At 41.5% G+C, this 20459-nt stretch overlaps 1 long non-coding RNA gene across 1 annotated transcript; it reads left to right on the forward strand.

The window, feature by feature from the left end:
- Positions 1 to 7946: 7946 nt before the first annotated feature.
- Positions 7947 to 9319, forward strand: LOC119015550. The gene is made up of 3 exons (XR_005073385.1): positions 7947 to 8102; positions 8204 to 8323; positions 9092 to 9319. It is a non-coding gene; the product is annotated as an uncharacterized LOC119015550 (long non-coding RNA).
- The last annotated feature ends 11140 nt before the right edge of the window (positions 9320 to 20459 follow it).

Below are 20459 nucleotides of genomic sequence, written 5' to 3' on the forward strand. Positions count from 1 at the left end.
GAGGTTACTTCTGGGCTGGATGCGGCCCGCGGGCAGCCGCTTGAACAGAACAAGCTTATGTTTTCCCTGCTTCTTTATTGCTGCTAAAAACAGACTTTGATTAACATATTTACATCATCCGGAGACGAGGTTTGATCTCGCGAACACTTGACTTGCCGGTGACCTTTTGGGAGAAGCAAAAACACATCCCCAGATAACGTATGAGTCACGCGGTTTCAAAGGGAGGAACAAAATGCTGCTGCATGCTAACATTGTAGTCTGCATGTGGATACACGTCTCAGAGGTGGGTGGTTGGGTGGGGGGGGGCGTTATATTCTAGGGGCGTTATGTATAGATAAGGTTGCATGAAGAGTTAGTTCAGCACCTGTTCAGCTGGAGGGATTGTGCTCAATGTCCGCTGCAAAAATAAATATTCACCGGGAGGCTCAAAAATATTCAAGCTCAGTATTTGGGAGGGCTAATCTGGAGTGACCAGATGTCTCGGACTGTGTAATCGTTTGAGTTATTGTGATTTTCTTCAAAAAAAGAAAGAAAAAAATGCTTTATTCAAATAACCCTGAGTGCATTGAAATGCTGCCTGACATCATGGGAAATTACGTAACCTCTCTCAAATGAAAGATAAAACGCAGCTTCTGCACCTATACACAGACCTCAGTTATGACAGAGAAGTCACCAAAGACAGTATGACATAGCCCATGTTGGAACGAGCAGCACATTTTCAGCACACAGAATAATTCAGTCCTTAATGTGACCACCCCCCCCACCCAGCCTCATGCTGTATCTGTTTTACCGACTAAATGAAATGAACCAAATCACATCTGAGTCATGAAACAAAAAGGGCCTGTAGGCTTCCTGGTGGCTCATCTGCCGACCGCACGTGACATTCTGAGTTTTTTTTATGTTTTTTTGTTTTTTTTTGTTTTTTTTTTAATTCTGGCTAACAATCGTAAAAAACATGCACATGAGCCTTGCAAATCTATGTTCAGCGCATTTCATATAGGAAAGTAGGACAAAGGGCTGCAGATCTACAGCATAAGACAAGCCTTAAATAACTTGTTTTTCTCCCAACATTTCCATTAAGGCTTTGGAAAAAAAAAAAAAAAAAAAAAAGGGAAATAAATAGACGCAAGGATTAACAGGCGTATGAGATGTTTTTCGGGCTCGATATGGATGTACCTTTCAAGTCAAACAGATAATGAAAAGATAATCACGGCTTGTTAAGTGCCGAGAAAACAACACAAACACACACAAAAAAAGAGCCTTTTTTTTTTTTTTCTTTTGCAACACTCCACTCATTACCCCAGATATCTTGGGAAAATAACTGTGAGAAGAGTGTGCAAATGATCCCCAGCTTCTGAGGAATAATAGGAGGAGACGTATTCTTCTTAATTATAGCGTCGAAGCGGGGAGTGCGCATTTTCACTCAAGTTCAGCTTTCATTATGTTATCGAGAATTTTAAGGGCTGTGGAGCGAGGCAATACAATACTCATGATTTTAAGTAACTTTGTTCTGCTCAATTTCAGATGGAGATATTATCATTCATCTGACCATTTTTTGCCCATAGCAACTCATAAGTGCGTTCAAGATTCAAGCATGTGGAGTCAACCCGAGAAATTCCGATAATCACATGAGTGCATCAATTTCATCAGATATGCAGGAAATTGCTCCGAGTGCTACATTTGGCATGAAAATAAAAGATCTTTGTTTTCACACAGATCTTAAAATGTCTGCTGTCCAGATGTAATGAGTGACACACTCACATTATGTTGGGGGATTTACCAGAGACAGATCTACAGAAAGAATAAAAAAAAAAAAAAAAAAAAAGGAAGTGGTCAAGATCAGAGCAACAGAGGCCAAGCTATCCTGACTTTTAATCAAGTGTAAATTCACCATGACCTCACTCGTTGGTTTGAATCCTTTGGAATCACAACGAGTACATCACGACTGGATCGGACTGAGAACCTGAGGACAAGCTAGCCTAAAGCGATGCAAGTTTTATCGTCGATTTATTCTAAGTCGGGTCTGAATTTATGAAATGATGGTCATGGTGTGTTGAAGAAGACATAAAAGTAGAGATTGAGACCATAAACTGATCCCAGAACTGTTTACTGAGGTAATAAATCAGGTGAGAGGAAGGGTCATTTTTTCAGAGGCTTATGTGCTGACTTGTTTATGCAACCACCTGAGTTAGCTTCCACATTAGCTTCACTTTTGAGACTAGGAAATCTGTATTGAATACGACTAGTGACTGCAACTATAAACTGATCACAGAACTGTTTAGTGAGGCGATAAATTAAGTGAGAAGTAGGCTCGTTTTCTAATAAGCTTACGTGCATACTTTCAATTGCAACTAGTGAAGTTAACAGGAAATCTGGAAAGAGTGCAGGTTTGAGGCGCAGCGTTCATATTTCAAACCCTCAACAGTTTAGCTCCAACACCTGCATTTCCCATAATGCAGCTGGCCAGTATCTTGCATTAGACCCACCATCACAACTAAATTTCCCACCTGCCTTCATTTGGACGTAATAATGCACTCAATCCGGCCAGTAGCTGAACCTGGTTTGACCTCGCCGCCGCTTTGCAAGATGCATTCAACCCAAGCCTCACCCCTCATTATTTTTGCTGTGTGCAGTCAAATTACTGTCTACATGCTGATGCAACACATGCTATTTAGACTCATTCCCCAAGGGGCTTCAGAAGTAGCTGGCTCTCTGTCAATCTGCAAATGAACTCTGTGAGGAATCACCCTCAGCTGACCCGCTCGCTGCCGAGATGACAGGCTCGACTTATCAGAACAACAAAAACCTCACGTCCAAACTTCCTCTGTTGATTTCTTGCATCCCGAAACTTGATTTACCCAGGCACCAGCTGTCGTCACAGTCAAACATTTACGAGTTATGTTACAATAGTTGAGCTGTTTGATATAATCAGATTACTCGGTTTACAAACTGTAAATGTATTCAGGTTTTATTTTAACATCTGACCAGGCACAACAGATGGAAGCGGGCTTTCTTATCTAACTCTTTTAGCTCCTTTGCAGTTGATCAATGGGTATCGTCCCTGCAAAATAAACAATTAAATGGAAATCATGTAAAAAACATCTGGCACTATAAAAGCCTTCACACAGTTAATAAATACAAATAGCTCTTTGCCGGGCAGGGGAACAAGCAGGATTAGTCCCAATTACAATACTATTTAGAGCAATTTCATTATTTATAGCTCACTGAGTTTATTGAGACTTGACTATAGGCATGTCTGCGGTTTCTTGCCAGCTCGGACTCAGGCCTGAAGATATACTGCAGTCTGCTAAATGAAGCCCTCCAAAATCTGCCCGCTGCACAGTGCAGGTGTGGAAGCAGCAGTTCGCAGTGGCTTATCGAGCATCCTGGAAGTGCCGTGGCCCTAATTCAGTGTGATGTGTGTTCAATGTGACCATCTGTGATGGGTGGTGCACACTCAACCGCTTTTATGAACTTCAAAGTCGTTGGAAAGAGCACAGATACTCCAAACGCCGCTCTGATGAGGAGAGCATTCGGGTCAGAACAGCCAGTTCTCGCTCTGAACGTGTCAAATGCGGCAGCCTATGCAGTGGCGTGGCACTGCGGTTACCCCCTCGAGCATCACTTCGTGAGGTGACCCAGTAGTGAGGTAGTAGTAGTGTGAAGAGCAAGAAAGGTCTGAGTCACGGGGATGGTTGGGATGACTGGATGGGTCAGACACAGGACTTTCCCTCAAGAGAATCGGTTTGCGTCCTATTTAATAGTGATAAAATGCATGTTTTTCAGAAGAAGAAGTTTAAATGCCAAAACTTAACTAAGTAGTTTTGGAGCCAGAACTTAACCAAGTAGTTTTAGTGCCTTAACAGTCAATATAAGTCATAACTGTTTGTCAGTCAGCTTTATTTATAAGCCTAACCAGACATTACATGTTATTTTTTAACCTGATCGCAAAGCCTTCATTGAGAAAGACTGACTGCAGTGCCCTTCATGTGCAAAACTGACCCCAGAGGTGGATCAGATGGAGCATCATAGGTTGAAGCATAAAGCCAACGACGAAGCTTTCTGTTTTGACAAGGTGGGGGTGGGAACGTGTTGGTCAGAACCTGCTTTCTAATTTCTGCTGTTTCTGTTTCATCACATTTGTTTTTCTGTCATGAAATGTATTGTGGTTTGAATGGCACGCTGACCTTGTGCTCCCCTTTGTGTTTAGTCGAGCCCATCACAGAACAGGGATTAGACCCAGTTTACTGCTTTGGTAACTGTCATGTTGTTTACAGCTGAGGCTTTCACTGCACTCTTCGCTTAATCCTTCCCCTCCTCTCCACTCTTGAAAATGCATGCACAGCATTGTCAGCCGTCTCACAATAAAAGGTGGCCCTGCTACTTTCACTTTGATGTTAAAAAGGCAGGATCCCCCTCTGTACGTCTCCTAACCCCGAGAGATTTCGGAGACGGGTGCAGTTTAATCGCCCGTCCTGGGCTATAATAAGTCATCAATGATGTTTATGACTTATAAAAGCTCTCTCTGGGTTGGATCTGAAAAAAAAAAAAAAACAGCCTGCCCCTGTGTATAAACCTTATAATGGAACCATTTGGAGGGAGTTTAGAGGGTGATTTTTGAGCTCATTTAAGAGCTCATTTGATAGAAACTGTTATTTGGGAATCTATAGGGGAAAATTCCATATGTGTTGCATTAGCATGTAGATTGTGGTTATTTCAGCTGATGCATTAAAGTGAGACTGTGTAACTCCTACTGAAACAATGAATAATAGCAGCACAAGTAGAGAAACAATCATCGAGTGAGTGGAAACAGTCAGTAAAGCCACCCACTTTGGATAAACTGGTCCGGCCCAGTGACACAGCAATGAATTATGGTCCAGATCTGGTAGCCGGAACGCGGGTGCACTTGACATAATACAGCAGAGAAACATTGGGCTGGGTTCTGGGCCCAGAATAAAGCCAATTAGAGTTATATGTGGCTGAAACCAGTTAATGCGTTGAAGTTACCCGGGCTCTGGCTACCAGATCTGGATCAAATACAGGCCATAATTCATTGCTGCATGTGGGCCAAGTGTAAGGATCATTATCTATAGCCGGCCCTATTCTGGCCTAGAACCCAGGCCTTCCAGAATGCTGGATCTAGACTGCCCCTGGGAGGTAAACCATCGCTGTATCAGGACCAGGTTATATATAATCAACTTAAATTAGCTAAAATGAGCCACCGTTAGCTACTGTATCAGTGAAACTGTCAGTGGAGCCCAGACTTTTTCCCTTTACGGGCCAAAACTGAAGCTAGGTGATGGACTACCGACAGAATGCAATCATGTATTGACTTATTCCCTTAATTTACTGAATTTCAAGTGTCACTGTCTAATTACTGGATATTCTACACACTCCAAGAACATTTGACCTCACTTCACCTTTATTTTGATATATTTCTTTAATCATTTTTGGGAGTTATTCGTATATTCTTGCTTCAACATCTTCCTGAACTGAACCTCTGGGCAGTTGTGGTCAGGTTTACTGAACTGAAGAAAGAGTGTGTTACAAAGAATGTTACTTCCACTCTCAAAAGTTACATCACTCCATGCCAGCACAGAACAGCAACAACAATCATCCAAACTTGCTGCGAAGATTCAATAATTTATTGCCATGTAAGCCGGTGGGACAGTTTCCAGGACGTGATCTGAATGGCAACCGGGCCCCCCTTTCATTTACCCTGCCTACCTTCCACATACAGGAGACGGACTGGCGGGATTCCAAAATATATTTCCCAGACATGAACGCATGTACACAAAGACACAAGTAGGAGCACGCTCAGCTTGGTTTTTAATTGCCTTTGAAGGTTTCACACTTAAATTAAAACTAAATCAGCTCCCTGATGATCTTTTCATTCCACTCACAGCCCCCTCCACGAGTGCGACTTATCGCTCCAATGTCTAAAAATGTGCCTCAATGAAGAGCTAATTATCGAGAGTCAGTCTTTCTTTCCTCAGTCTCCCTGTGTTTTTTTAATCACACCTCAGCTCTGCCTCTGCCTCTCGCTCGCCATCCACAGAATCCCACCGCGGAGCTCTTCCTCCATCTGGTGGCGCCCTCCTGTAGTTGCGCTCTCCTCCTCTGGCGTCGGCCTTGTAAATCATAACGCTGGCCTCAAAAAATTCTGCTCGGCTATTTCATGCATCATTAACATGCATCAACCGCTGACAATAATGAGGATAATTGGATTTTAAATGAACACAGTTCCTTAATTTGCTGCAGAGATTGATGGGGATTATTGATGTGTGCAGCCTCCCCCCACCGGGCCGCGGTGTTAATTTGCACTCATCGCTGTTTTCAAGTCGCTGTCCTCAAATCAACCCAGGCGTCTGTGTATTTAGAGACAGGGGAAACACCGGAAGACTCTGATCCCTGCTGGAGAAACCCAGCATAGACCAGCACCAACAACCAGCATATGCTGTGTTTTGGTGTTTTGGTGCTGGTCTATTGTCCAGCACCAAAAGTCACGATGAGTCACGGCCTTAGTTTGAAAGGTCAACGTAGGTGTTACACTGTGACGCCACACTCAACTTCCGTTTCCACATGTTGAATATCTTTTCCTGCCGATGCAGCGGCTGGTTTCTCTCAGATTTTGGGAGGGGGGCACAAATGTATGCCAAGATAATCCGTCCACCTGACAGGTGCGGCTCATCAACACGCTGATTGAAACGGCATGGTAAGTGCACAGGTGCGCCGTGGACCGGTCACAGTGACTGTGCAGTTTTATCACAGGACTAAATTTGTCACAGATGTTGCGAGCGCTGAGGGGGGAAGCATCGGCTCACTCTGTAAATCATGGAAGGGATTTTTTTTTTATTTTTACTTTAATTTTTGGATCATTGTGGCTGTATTAATGCATACATTTTGGGAGATCTTGTTTTCCTTTTGAATTTCAGCCTCCTCCAGCTCATATGATATGTCTATAATCCAGCTTACATCTCACTGTCATTGTAGCATAAAGTCATGCATCCCACGCTTACATATTGTGCAAACTGCATCTTCCTTTAGTGTTGCCAGTCATATTCATATACTGTACATACTATAAAATCTGTCTACTTATACTGTACATACTTTGCACTTCTGGTTAGACACTAACTGCATTTCGTCTCTGCACTTGTACTGCGCACAGTGATAACTAACATGCTGTTTCCTTTGTGTCCTACAGGGGACTTTGTCTCATAATAGAATATAGACCCTGTGCAACTGATAAAAGACCATATTTAGCACAACAAAAACTGCTATATAGATAGGATGTATCTAGTGTACTGTTTGATAAATAACATTTTGTGTGTGTTTTGTTCATCTAAGAAAACAGTGGCATCATGTAAACAAAACAGTGTTCAAAGGGTTAGAATAACATAACTATTTGGGAGTCAATATACATGTTATTAGTCCTCCTAGTTTTGTTTACATCCTGGGATGCGCTCCTGACCCGGTGCAGGTGGTGGCGGGAGAGAGAGCAGGGTGATGGATAGGCTGTCGTCACTGCTGGTGGAGGAGTCCCGCCCCCCACTGCTGGACACTACCACAGCACTGGGCAGCTCCCACAGTGACAGACTGACACTCCCCAAGTGTGTGACGCACACATTTCCTTGACTAATAAAGGAATTTCTGACTCTGAAGTTGGTTGGAAAATGTACTCCCCTGAGAGCTGAAAATAATCTTAATATATAGTTTGTGACATGGAACATTTTTTGTACCAAATGTAGTAACTTATTTTTATTTTTTTAATTTTTATCAGCTGTATGAGGATTAATGGGGTAATAATATGAACTCAAATAAGGTCCCCAGAACACTGTTTGAAGTTAGAAAAGATGGCAGGGTCCAAATCAGTATGAAACCGCGTTGTCCTTTAAGGTCAGTTTGTTCATTCCCCAACAAAAGCAAATGGTCTGATTTAAAACAGCTGAACTGGGAAATGTATCAGCCAATCATGTTGCTGCGCTGACACGAGCTCCCAGTTGAGATCCATAGCTTTGACTGACTTGGTGCGGCTGCAGATGGACCGCCAACAGACCCTGAATTGGAGGATGTCACACGAATGCACAGGGTTACCAAGAAATGTGAGGTTATCCAAACATTGGACATTACAGCAACACTATATAACTTTCAACAAAGAGCTGCTCGTTCGTTTAGTGTCTTTCCATCCATCCATCCATTGCAGGATTGTTGGAGGCTCGAGTCAATCCAAGCTAACATTAGAGGAGGAAAATAAGGTCCCCCAGAACACTGTTTTTGAAGCTAGAAAGGTGGCAGGGTCCGCCACATATAAACCACCTGTAAGGTCAGTTTTTTTTTTTTTTTCAGTTTATTCTTTCCCTCTCGTTAAAATGTCTTCCCCCAAAACTACACAGTGCACCTTCAGAACAGAAGTTATAGCTCTCTCCCTATTCATTCCGATAGGTCCCTGATCTTATCAGCCAAATATAGCTGCTGCCAAGATGGCTGCCAAGTGGTAAAGGCTTTCGAATACGACCTCTAAGAGTGCAATTTATGAGCTTCAGTTTTCATTCTCCACCTTTAAATTTTAGTGTCAAACGAATACACAGACTTAAGCTGAACATTATGAATATATTTCCACTGTCCCTCATATAAGCTATCGTGACACGACATGATTGCATGTGCACACACTTTGTCTGCTGTGGAATGCTTGCATAGCACACCTGTAGTGTCGGCTCTTTAACCAGCAGAGGTCGACAGAGATCACAGACTACTGCAGGACTCTTTTAAATGTCCTGCGAACCCAGTGTGCCCAATCAAAAGGGCTTATGAATATTTCATGAGCAGATGATGTAGACAGGGGTGTGTGTGTGTGTGTCTTTGCTTTCTTTTTTTCTAATCTAAAATCATCAATCAGCTCCTTGGTTTTGCTTATGTTGAGCAGTAAACTGTTCTCAGTGTGCAGCTTTGCAACACTGGTAAATTTCCCAGTGAGCTTCATGGGTGACAGTGTGTGTGTGTGTGTGTGTGTGTGTGTGTGTGTGTGTGTGTGTGTGTGTGCAGAGCTGAAGTCAATGAACAGCATTCTGATTTGGCTGTTGTTATTTTCCAGGTTTGTGGAGACAGAGTGAAGGACAGTGGATATGGCATCGTCTGATGATCTATATCAAACAGGGGTCTCCAAGCCACTTGTAGTGACCTGGTCGGATGGAGAACATATAATATAACCCGGGACGTAACATTATTTTTTATTCAGTATCTTTTTTGGTCGTCGCTGTTATTACTCACTCATTTAAACTACAGCATGCAACTGAAATAAAAGCACAATTCTATTTAAAAACATGAGTTGACTTTTATTTTGAAGTGGACTCGTCACAGGTAAACGATGCTTTCAGTGCTGACAGTGGATCAATTTTAATGTAATTGCTGTCAGGCCCACTGCTGAGAACATGGACTGTTTGCTCCTGTTTGCGTTTCTTTCTTGTTAAATATGAGCAGAAGTGCTGTGAGGTGTCTGACAAGAAAAAGTGCAGATCTTTTCTCCTACACTTTAAAAAGTATTCAAACTTTATTTCTTTACTACTTTAACTGTTTAAATCTGTTTGCATTTTTTTGTATTATTATGTTAACAATGGCAATAGAAACTAAATGTTCTGAAGAATGGTGCTTTCTTGGCCCTCTTACAAGTTGACAAAACCAACAGAGGCCCCAAGATGATTTGAGCTGTGGACCCCTGATATAAAACATGGGCGCAGAATAAATGCAACGATTCCCTGAGTCAGTAGAAATTGTTTAATCCCTCTTACATTTACTTTACATAAAATTTTTGATGAGAGTCCAAAAAAATCTTCACTTGGTTATTATAAGTCCTTACAATAAACCATTTGAAAGAAGCAATCCGGCATAAACCATTGACCAACCATAAACCAACCACCGCTAACCATTCATCAAAAACAGGCTTTAAAGGATTCTTCTAATGGGAGAGAAGAATCCTCGAAGCACCACCAAAGCCTAATATTGCAAGTCCAAACTGTTTCAGCATACCTGCTGGTAGATTGTACACTATCTTGTGGCAAACTAACAGCATATGTTAGTTCTTGCATCTCTCTCACAGTCGACAAATTGTGCTTTGGGCTCCGACCTTGCGGCATCATGCGTTTAATGACAGGTACGGCCACGGCTGCCTCAGATCTGCTATTTAAATGCCCTGCGCGGTACACTCGAGTTCAAGCCCACACACATCCTTGAGAAGACGGCAAATTGCACATTGCTTTTTGTGCTCGGGAGAGAGCCTTCTCCTCCGCGTCTCCCGCTTTTACATTTTCTCTTCCGAGGGGGGATTAAAAGTTGATGATAACACCCACACATCATTTAACAGTTGAAGAATGATAGAATGTTTTTTCCTTTTTTTTCCTATTGGCTAACCCTCTCCTCCACATGCGTCTTTGATAAGAGCTCAACAGTCTCTTGCTAAAAGGTTTTTTTCTTTTTTTTTTTCCTTTTTCTCTGAGAGGTTGGACGAAAAAGGAAGACACGTAGATTCAGCCCGATAACGTCTGGTGCTGTGTTTTGAAACCGATGAAGGTCAGCGGTAAGGCGTAGAGCGACTTAGTCTTTGGTCATGCCGAAAAGGAGACTGTTTATCCTCTGACGACAAGTGACATGCACAGGAAAACACAGGTAATGCGACGTGGCATGATAGAGCAAGCCACGAAGGGCTTTCTGGACAAGAAGGAAAGGTTGTGTACCAAAAAGCATCTAACTGTATTTCTTAGATGATATAAGGTAGAATGTGCCATCGTTTCATGAGTAACAGATCCAACCTACTCCAGTGCACCTCACGTAAATACTGCAAATATCCTCTTTAGTCTATTTCATTCGATCTTTGAGTTGTTTTTATCTCTCCAGAGTACTGACTTGTTTTAACATGCTGACTTTGTTTTGTGTCCATGTACAACCACTCCACGTGCCTTAAATTGCCTTCCGGGGACAAAGTGAATTGAATTGAAAATCAGGCATGTGCTGAGGTATTGAGTAGAGCACATTACTCAAGCCGTATTGTGCAGCACTGAAATCACTTTCTGTTTGAAATCAATTTGTCAATAGTTTTTTTATATAGTCAGTAAAATATAGTTACGTCATCTAACTAGCAACTAAAGCTATTAAATGAGTGGAATGAGTAAAAAGCACGATATTTGGATGAGAATTCTAGTAGATGTATAAAGTAGGAGAACTGGAAATGGAAATACTCGAGTAGAAGTACGCCAAAATTGTCCAGTACTTGAGTAAATGTACTTGTAACATTTCATCACTGATTACAGGGTTACCCTTGTAATACTGCATTTCTGTTTACTAAGAGAAAATAGAGGAAACTTAACTGAGTTGAATGTGGTTTGTTGCATCAGTTTTAAAGCTGATCACAGATCAATATATATAGATATTATAATACATTAGAAGAAATCATGGAATATATATTCCAGGTTCCATTTGTAAGAGTGAGTCGGCAATTTGTCAATCCCCCTCCCCACTAGAGAATATTATTGATCCCAGACCAAATCTGCAAAACAGCAGAGAAAACAATTTAAACTCAGAGATCCAGTCAGAGTGAAATTTCCTCAAGCAGACATCCGGAGCATCATCATTTCTACCTTGCGTTGTGATCTAGGCCACGCAATTCAACTGGGTGTGTTTGCTCAAAGCGCAGCGCCATGCTTTGTCTAGTCGTGGCGCCTCGCACTGCTGCTGATAATTATTCAGACGTGAGTCACACGGATTTTTGAACTGCCCGTGGGAAGAATGAGTCCGTCCTTGATTAAAAGCTCTATCTCTGTTGTCTCCAAATGTTGTCTCTGCTCTGCTCTTCTTGTCTGCGTCTGTATCTGTTTGATTCGAATCACAATGCTTAACACAAGACACGGATCTGAGTCAGGCAGCAAGACCCATATGTTAAGATTACTTTTGGGTGTTTTCTTACATTTTCATTCATTTATGTTCTGCTTTGCCTCTTTTTCTATTTCTATTTAAATTTCAGTCTGTTATTTTATTCTCTTTTTCGGCTTATTTTTCTTATTTCAGTTTTATTTTCTGGTTGCACTACGTATTTGAGGTTTTGCGCAGTTGTCAGAGTGGTCGAAATTTCATTTCACTGCAGCTGTACTTGTATAATTGCATGTGATGAATAAACCTTTGAATCTCTTGACTGTAATGTGCAACCTTATTCCCAGCTTACAGTCAACATTACTCGTGAGGAAATAAAATCAAAACATGTCATGTTGGTTGTACCTAAGTCAGTGCTTCCCAGCCACCGGGCCAAGGGTGATTCGGTAAGACTAAATCATTAATTTCACTTCCGTTTTATTGACGATAGTGCACTGACGGATGTTTTATTTTGAAATTCCCTCTTATTGATCCGTCCATTCCCCTCGGTGCACACCTGTTTGTGTGACGTCATAATAAAGCCAAATTAAACCGACAGGTTTTCTAAATTGAGGAGAAAAAAGACGTCTTTGGCGAGCTAGTTTGCAAATTGCAAAAAGACACGGTGAGACAGAAAAAGAGGCTATGACGGACGACATTTTCAAAAAAATATCAGGAGTCATAATTAAAACGCGGTGGTTTATCAGAGTTGGCTGCTTCCGAAACCAAACCGCAGCTGGAACTTCGTGGACGGCGAGTGAACAGAACGGACATTTTGACGTGTTTCAAACGTTAGCATGAGAGACTGCTTCTGTTTCCACCGTCCTGCTTGTGTGAAGCGGCGCTTTTCCCCGCTGTGACGGCAACAAGAGCGAGGTGAAGGAGTGGGCCGGACGTCAGGAGCACGCCTTCGGGGTGTCATTGCGTCTCATCACCCCTAGGTGGGGCCGTGTCGCTGCAGAGGGACAAGCTTAGGGTTCCGGCTGATTCTGCGTCATTGGTGAGTCTGCCTTGTGTTTGTTATCATGCTGGAGCTAGCTGCACCAGTGCATCTACTGTCAAAAGTCTGTTTTAAGTCCAACACACTACTCAAGACTTGTCGTCAGTTGTATTAATGACTATATTATTGTTAACTATTTGATCATTGATGACCATAAGAAGGGCTGTTTGAGTACTTTAGTTGCCGTAATGTTTTTAGTTAGTAAAATACATGCATGTAATCTGCAAAGTAAGTACTGGCAGTAACTAAAGACATCAAACGGTGAGTGGAGTGAGCAAAAAAGGTAAATATATGTCTCCAGACTCTACTGGAGTGGATCTAGTAGTAGCAGAAACTAGAGAGGTATGTCAAAATTGTCTGGTACTCGAGTAAATGTAATTGTTAAATTCCATCACTGAACACAGGATGAACCTAGTAGTGCTGCCTTTCTGTTTACTAAGAGAAAACAGGAGAAACTTAAGTTGAACAGCTGAGTTGAATGTGGTTTGTTGCATCAGCTGATACTGGCTGATGACAGATATGTCCAATATGCAATAGTAGCAAAACTTTTAATAGATTATAACACAAAAGAAGAAATAATGGTGTATACACTGTAGGTTCCATTTGCAAGAGTGAGTCGGCAATTTGTCAATCTCCCACCCCCGGTGGAGAATATTATTGATCTGAGACCAAACCTGCAAAACAGCAGAGAAAACAATTCAAACTCAGAGATCCAGTCAGAGTGAAATTTCCTCAAGCAGACATCCGGTGCATCATCATTTCTACCTTGCATTGCGATCTTGTGCCACACAATTCAACTGGGTGTGTTTGCTGTAAGTGTGGCGCCGTGCTTTGTCTAGTTGTGGCGCCTCGCACTGCTGCTGATAATTATTCAGACGTGAGTCACACGGATTTTGAGTCTATTGCTTCTTATTGTTGTTTGCTTTTTGTTTCTCTTCATTTAATTTGCCATATCAATAAACTTGTAGTAGTAGTAGTAGTGGTAGTAGTAGTGATGGTGGTGGTAGTAGTCACGTAAATGATTTACAACAAATGTGATCTGTGAGCACCCTGGGCTGCTTAACATAGAAACCCTCAATATGTATTCATTCTTAATAATTTATCACTTATAGGAGAAAGGGTTAAAAAATGGTTGACTCAAAAGAAAATTGGGAGTGTTGGGAATGATGACAGTTGTGATTTGGACAATTTTGACTCCCTGATTTGGCTTTGGTCCCAAAACTCTAGTCTCTATCAACATTAAAATGCATTCTACTTTTCAACTTTGTTGGTAAAAATGGCACATGTACCTTCTTTGTTTCTACTTTATAGTCCTAATACGCTAGTTCCTCTGGTTCAGGGTTCGTTTGCAGTGTGAATCAGCAAAGCAATTTTAACACCAGTTTTGCTGCTAGGAGGCAAATCATCATGATGGATGTAGTTTTACATTTTGAGTGTTTGCAGGCTAAAAGATTTGCTTTAGATGCTCTTCATTCATTAGTTGATTATAATGCAAAAACTGGATTTCTATAGCACTTTTCCAGTCCACGAATGGCTCAAGGCGCTTTCCAGCACTTGTCTCATTCACCCATTCACACATTGATGACAGAGTCTGCCATGCAAGTTGCTGACCGCTCATCAGGAGCAATTTTGGGGTTCAGTGTCTTGCTCAAGGACACTTTGACATACTTCAAACTAGCAATTACTAAATGACCCACTTCTTCCCCCTTGGCGACAGTTGCCCCATTATACAAATGACTTTGTTGTCATGTCTTAAAGCTGTGTGTAATGTTAGCGTATGTGCGGTTTGTTGCTGCTGGGATCTAGAATAACTTGCACACTGGTTGCACTCAATAATACATTTTATATGAATTAATTTAGAAATGATGTCAATGATTCTAGAAGGGAATCAATGTTTTTCTTCTCGATTGCAGGTGTGACAGTGTGACCAATGAAAATGTTTAGTTGCACTTGTATAGTGAATCATTTGTAGTTAGTCAGAGAACTTCACAGAGAGAAATTGCATGTCACAACCCACCATGTGAAGTGATTCCCCAACATGAGAGCTCTGTTTCCGCCTGAGCATATTGCAAATGTCTAATTCCTAATTGCAAGTATCACTGCAGAACAAGACTGTGAAGTGTAGGTGTGTGTGTGCATGTGTGTTGTAAAAGTGATAGAGACAGATGGAGGAGCCTAATGCAAGGAAAGTTCTCTTAGATCTGAGCTTTCTTGCCCACTCCAGCATGTGGGAGGAGTGGAAGGAAAGGAACAGATTGATAATGACTTGTAAGGGAGTCGTGAGTGCGTGTGCACACCATGTGAGCAGCTTTTCCCTCAGCTGGAGGAGTTGGGGGTTGAGACGGTGAGAAATCTAAAAAGGTTACGGGTACTGAGGGAGAGAATGGCACTCATAATGAGAGCCTGGTCGTAAATAAATTTGATATGGCTTTGGGTGTCAAAACAGCGCAAGATTGATTCAAATCTAATTTACACTATCACAGCCCCTGTGTTTATCCTCTCCGTACTGTGACCAAACGGGATTTTCTTGAGATTTCCTCCCGCTGACCCACATAAATAATGCAGGCATTTACAAGTCAATAAATCATGTGTTCACCCTGCAAATCTTTTTTTTATTAAAAGAAGTGAAATATATGGAGTGAAACCTTTCACTCCAACCCAGTTAAACCAATTGACCTTCCCTCATTTTCAGACATGATCACATTTCCTATCATAGGACTGCAAGTATGAAATTCAAAAATGTAAGCAACAGAGTTCTTCATTAGTATGCCAGTTAATACAGCGAGGACAATTTTGTACTAATTGAGTTTTCGAGAAAATAAATCAGTCATGTTGCTGCCTGATTCCTCAGGAGCAGCTCATTGAGTTTGAAGATGAGTCAGATGAAACCACTCTCAGGGACACGCAGCCCAGATGCCTCAGTGTGATCAATTTAAAAAACCTCATATGGCCATATGGTCAACTAAATGTCTTTTCATGCTGCGGGTTTTATATACAGAATTAGATTAATTTAATACATCCTGCATCTGCTATTTATTGATGACATAACTGATGTCCAAACCTCCAAAAATACACGTGAACCTGTGAAAACCTTCAATATGTGCATGGTTTGTGATGCTCTTCCAAAAAGTATTTTTTTAATCATTATTTGCTCTCCTTTCTCTCTCCTCTGCTGTACTGTATCTGTTACCGGGACCAAGGTCGTGATGTAACATTTCAATCTGAGATTGGCACTCGCATAAAAGTGAGAGCTGGATGCTGATTTATGGAGAACAGTGCTGGATGAGCTCCATTTGAAACTTTGGGAGGATAGACTCAAATGCAAATGATGCTGCACACATATGGTGCTGATACAGTGCATCTCCTGCATTATACATAGTATTTTAGAGGCAAAAGTGTACTTTAGAATACATCAGAAAACACAAATGTGATTCTCTCCTCATGTTTGGGATTGACAATTTTGTGACACATTGACAACAAAACGGTTAAAGAGTAAGTAGCACTGTTGATTCTGCCCATCCCTGCTCCATCAATGTCAAGCAGGCAGGTCAGCTTGACAATACACCACTTTGAAAGTTGTCAGATTGCCGTACTGATTATAATTACAGGGTATCTTGAAGTTGTTGTGGTTTGCGCATTGTATAAGTGATCAGCAACTGCGGTCACACGTGCTTTTCATAAAAGACCTATCACTGGGAGGAATTCTTGACAAGTCTTGCCTGATGTCCAAGCTACATCAAAACGCTATGAATATGTGATTCAGGAAAAGATGCAAGGCCATGTGTGAGACAGGCCACGAGGAGCAGTTGTTGTAGTCAAAATCAGCTAAACTGACACCAAGTCTTGACCATGATCAGAGTGTATATAGGCCAGTGAAATAAAAAGACAAAACCAGATAAAATGTGGTTGATTCCAAGATGAGACCTTCAATAAGTGATCTTACGACTGAGACCGATCTCGAGTGCCACAACACTAGGAAGAGCAGCATGCTTTGAAGCCAATTTGACATGCTGTTCCAAAAACACTTTACGCTGTATCAATTTGATGATCACAGTTGAAAGCTCATTTCAATCCATTTTCATTTCAAAACCAAAACCATGACAACCCTGAGTGATAGATTAGTTGAGTGGCACTCCCGGGAGCCTGCTAACACTGTGCACATGGAACACAGGAATCTTCAGCATGACATCATCGCCAAAGGCAACATCAAATTTGAGACAACTGGTCATTTTTGAAACAGGGAGAGGGCATTTTAACCTCCCAGAACAGTTTTATATTACTGACAGTCATATTATTACTAGAATTCTCCAGTTAAAGTAAACATGAATGTGACACCTTCAAAAAACATTTTTTGTGTGTGGGATTTCACTCTGCTGCATCATTGTGGTGCCAAGTTTCAAGGGTGAAGAGGAGAGCAAATGACATGTTTACAATTTTGGTTCAGTGTGCTGTTTTTTCTTGCATGCGCCATTTCTTGGTAATATATTTAGCATCTCTGTAGAAGACAACCTTACAGTATGCTGACATGCAGATACAACTGGCTCGAATTAGCATGAAAATGCAGTTTAGAGTTTTGCCTGTAGCTAAATAGTAGACATCTATGCAAAAAAAAAGTCAAATTACATCTCCCAAAATATCTTGCATTTTCTTGTGTTCTGGGAAGGCAACTCAAAATGAACACAATTAAGAGAAGTTGCTTTCTTTAAGACAAGGGACAAGTTTTTGGAGAGAGAGACCTTTTCTTTTAGAGGTGGCTTGCAGAAGCAGAAAGTAAGCACTAGAACAATCTGAGGATGATTTCTGCTGGAAGACACAGTGAAGAGAAAGAGAAGGTGCACTGGAGAAGACTTTAAGTATGTTGTAACGCTGGCAGCTGCCTGACTGTATGTGGCCGATTGCAGGCAGTTAGCAGGAGGACTCCTGCTGACCAACTCGGCGTAGATTGACACCACCTTTGTGTGGTGCTGAAGCATTTTGGGAGTGTGAGACAACTTAGGACTCCAATCACGTTCTCACAGCCACTACAGAGGTGTCTGACTGACTTCCAGACACACACACACACACACACACACACACACACACACACACACACACAGATAGCTTAGTCCTGACTTGTGTTGGCTGCTGGATTGGCACTGCCATTGTGTGGCAGTGAGACGATGTGGGACTGCAAAAGACTTGGAACGGCAGCTCACACATGCAACATGCACACAGATCCAGAGCAGCAGAGATGATGGCACGTGCATATATGCAGATGCCAGACGGCAAATGAACAGCATTAGTTTGAGAGAAATGAGAAGGCAGCGGCCAAGGCATTTGGAACCATCACAACTGACTCTGAGAACAAGTCTTTCAAACCATTATACCCAGGTCTCTGTTATTTCTCCATCAATCTGAGGGGCTGTCTGGAACAGACTGTAGGCTGTGTCATTGTACTGTAGAGTGTACAGTAAGATTCAAAATTGAAGAATAATCATATCTTTTTTTTTATGTTGGGAACACTTTGTTTGTTGGTTTGCACAGAACCAGGCTCAATTGTCTGGCCAATACATGTCCTCCCATGCCAGGGCAATCACAGCTGTTGTATTTGATATGTGCAGGTTTGATGTGATGACTGATGAGCTTCTGAAGAGCTCTATCAGTTTGAATGGTTAAGCATCGCACGTTTATCTGGTCCGATTGGTTGTCGACAGTATTTCTCATTCTACAAGTTGTAGTCCTTTCATGCTGCACAGTAGTTTTTGTTCTTCCTAAAGCTTGAGGAAAGAAGCTGTTCCACAGACTGGTGGTACAGCAGCGGATACTTGTGGATCTTTTTGCAGATGGCAGCAGGGTGAACAAGCTATGGCTGTACTGGGTGTTCTCTTCAGTATTGTTTAGGCTCTGTGCAGACATCTCAGTCACCGGTATCACTGGTGCTCTGGACCAGCAGTCCAAAACCCAAGGTGTCTTCTGTTACTTAAATAATCGATAAAGAAAAGCAGCAAATTCTTACCTTTGAGAAGCTGGAATCTGAAGATGTTTGACATTTTTGCTTGGGGGAAAAAGACTAAAATGGATAGTAATTTATCAGAACATTTGATAATTCATTTTCTTTCAGTCGACTAACTGATTAATCATTGCAGCTCAGGCAGAACCTTTTGAATGTTTTACTCAAATTATCTTAAATGCAAGGTCTGCTTATCCTGCAGATAAACAGTACATTTGAGGCTTGCATCGTAATATCATGTACTCTACCACAGCTTGTACGGCATAATTGCCTCCATCTCTCGACTGTTGGCAGAGTTCATGATGATTCTTATCTCTAGTCAACCTGAGGAGCTAGCCCAGATGGGCATTGTGCATTTAAATCCTGTGCTATTTTTCTCTAACTGAGTCATGTTTTGATGGAAGCTGCTGTCTCTACTGAACACATTTAACCAATACAAGTTCACCTCTGCTCTCTGGGGACTAAAAACAGCCCTTGTGGGAAATGTGTGAAATGGCACACTGCAATTACAAGTAGATGAGGGAGGTTGAGGGGGAAATGGGAACAACGTACAAACAATATTACAACACCTTATCATGAAACACCTCCAGGGGCCCACTGTTGATGGATACTATGTATTACAGTGGGAGAGTGCATGGGTTGACTTTTTCTTCACAGGTCAGTCTGTTGGAATGCTTTCCAATACAATGATATGTTCTGTTTTTGGTACAATAATACATACTAGGGACACTAGGGGAACGTGTTGGGAAGCTACATGTGTACATATGGAGGACAGGAGTGCAGGCAGCTCAGGCTTGTTGTTTCTTACCTTGGAACTATAACATAATGAAAAGTGATCTGAAAGAACTGCTTATACTGTACATCTGTGCTTGCGTTTAAAAACTCAAAGACAAAACAGACCTTATTCAACAATTGTAAGACTGATACAACTTCGGGAAGATTTTCCAACCTTGTTTATGGCGACAAAAACAGGTATTTTACTTGAAAATGTCATCCTTTCCTAAGTCTAACCATTTGTTTTCATGCAACCAGACCATTAGCTATGACCATGACCATAACTCTGGAGCCCTCCTACCTCCATATATTTAAATTAACTGAGAAGGGTTCGATGCAAACTGTAATAAACCAAATGTTATCATGACCCTGTATCATGAAGAATATTGGTAAGCTAAGAGGTGACAGTAAACATCAGCTTTCCCTTGGCCAAGACCTGAAAAAATGCAACACACTGTTACAGAGCCAGCTGATTCATCAGTTGGTAGTTGAACTAATTGCATCCCATGAACTGTTATTATTATAAATTCTACTAAATAATTGCCTAAATACATTTTCAAAAGCTTTGATTAGATCATTAACAAATACTGGAGGCAACCCAAACTTAATTAAGCAGATAATAATATGTAAATCTATCACATGTATCCAGTCCTAAGTACTTAATAATCTATCGATAATGACTGCCACACGTTCAACATGGTAGCTATAGGCTAGACTGGTGCCAATTACTTTTCATAAATGAACGTTTCATGAAGTGGATTTTCTATGAAACTGGTTAAATAAGAAATATTTGCCCTGAAA

Source organism: Acanthopagrus latus, chromosome 24 (assembly GCF_904848185.1).
Source record: "Acanthopagrus latus isolate v.2019 chromosome 24, fAcaLat1.1, whole genome shotgun sequence".
In the NCBI taxonomy this organism is placed as follows: Eukaryota; Metazoa; Chordata; class Actinopteri; order Spariformes; family Sparidae; genus Acanthopagrus; species Acanthopagrus latus.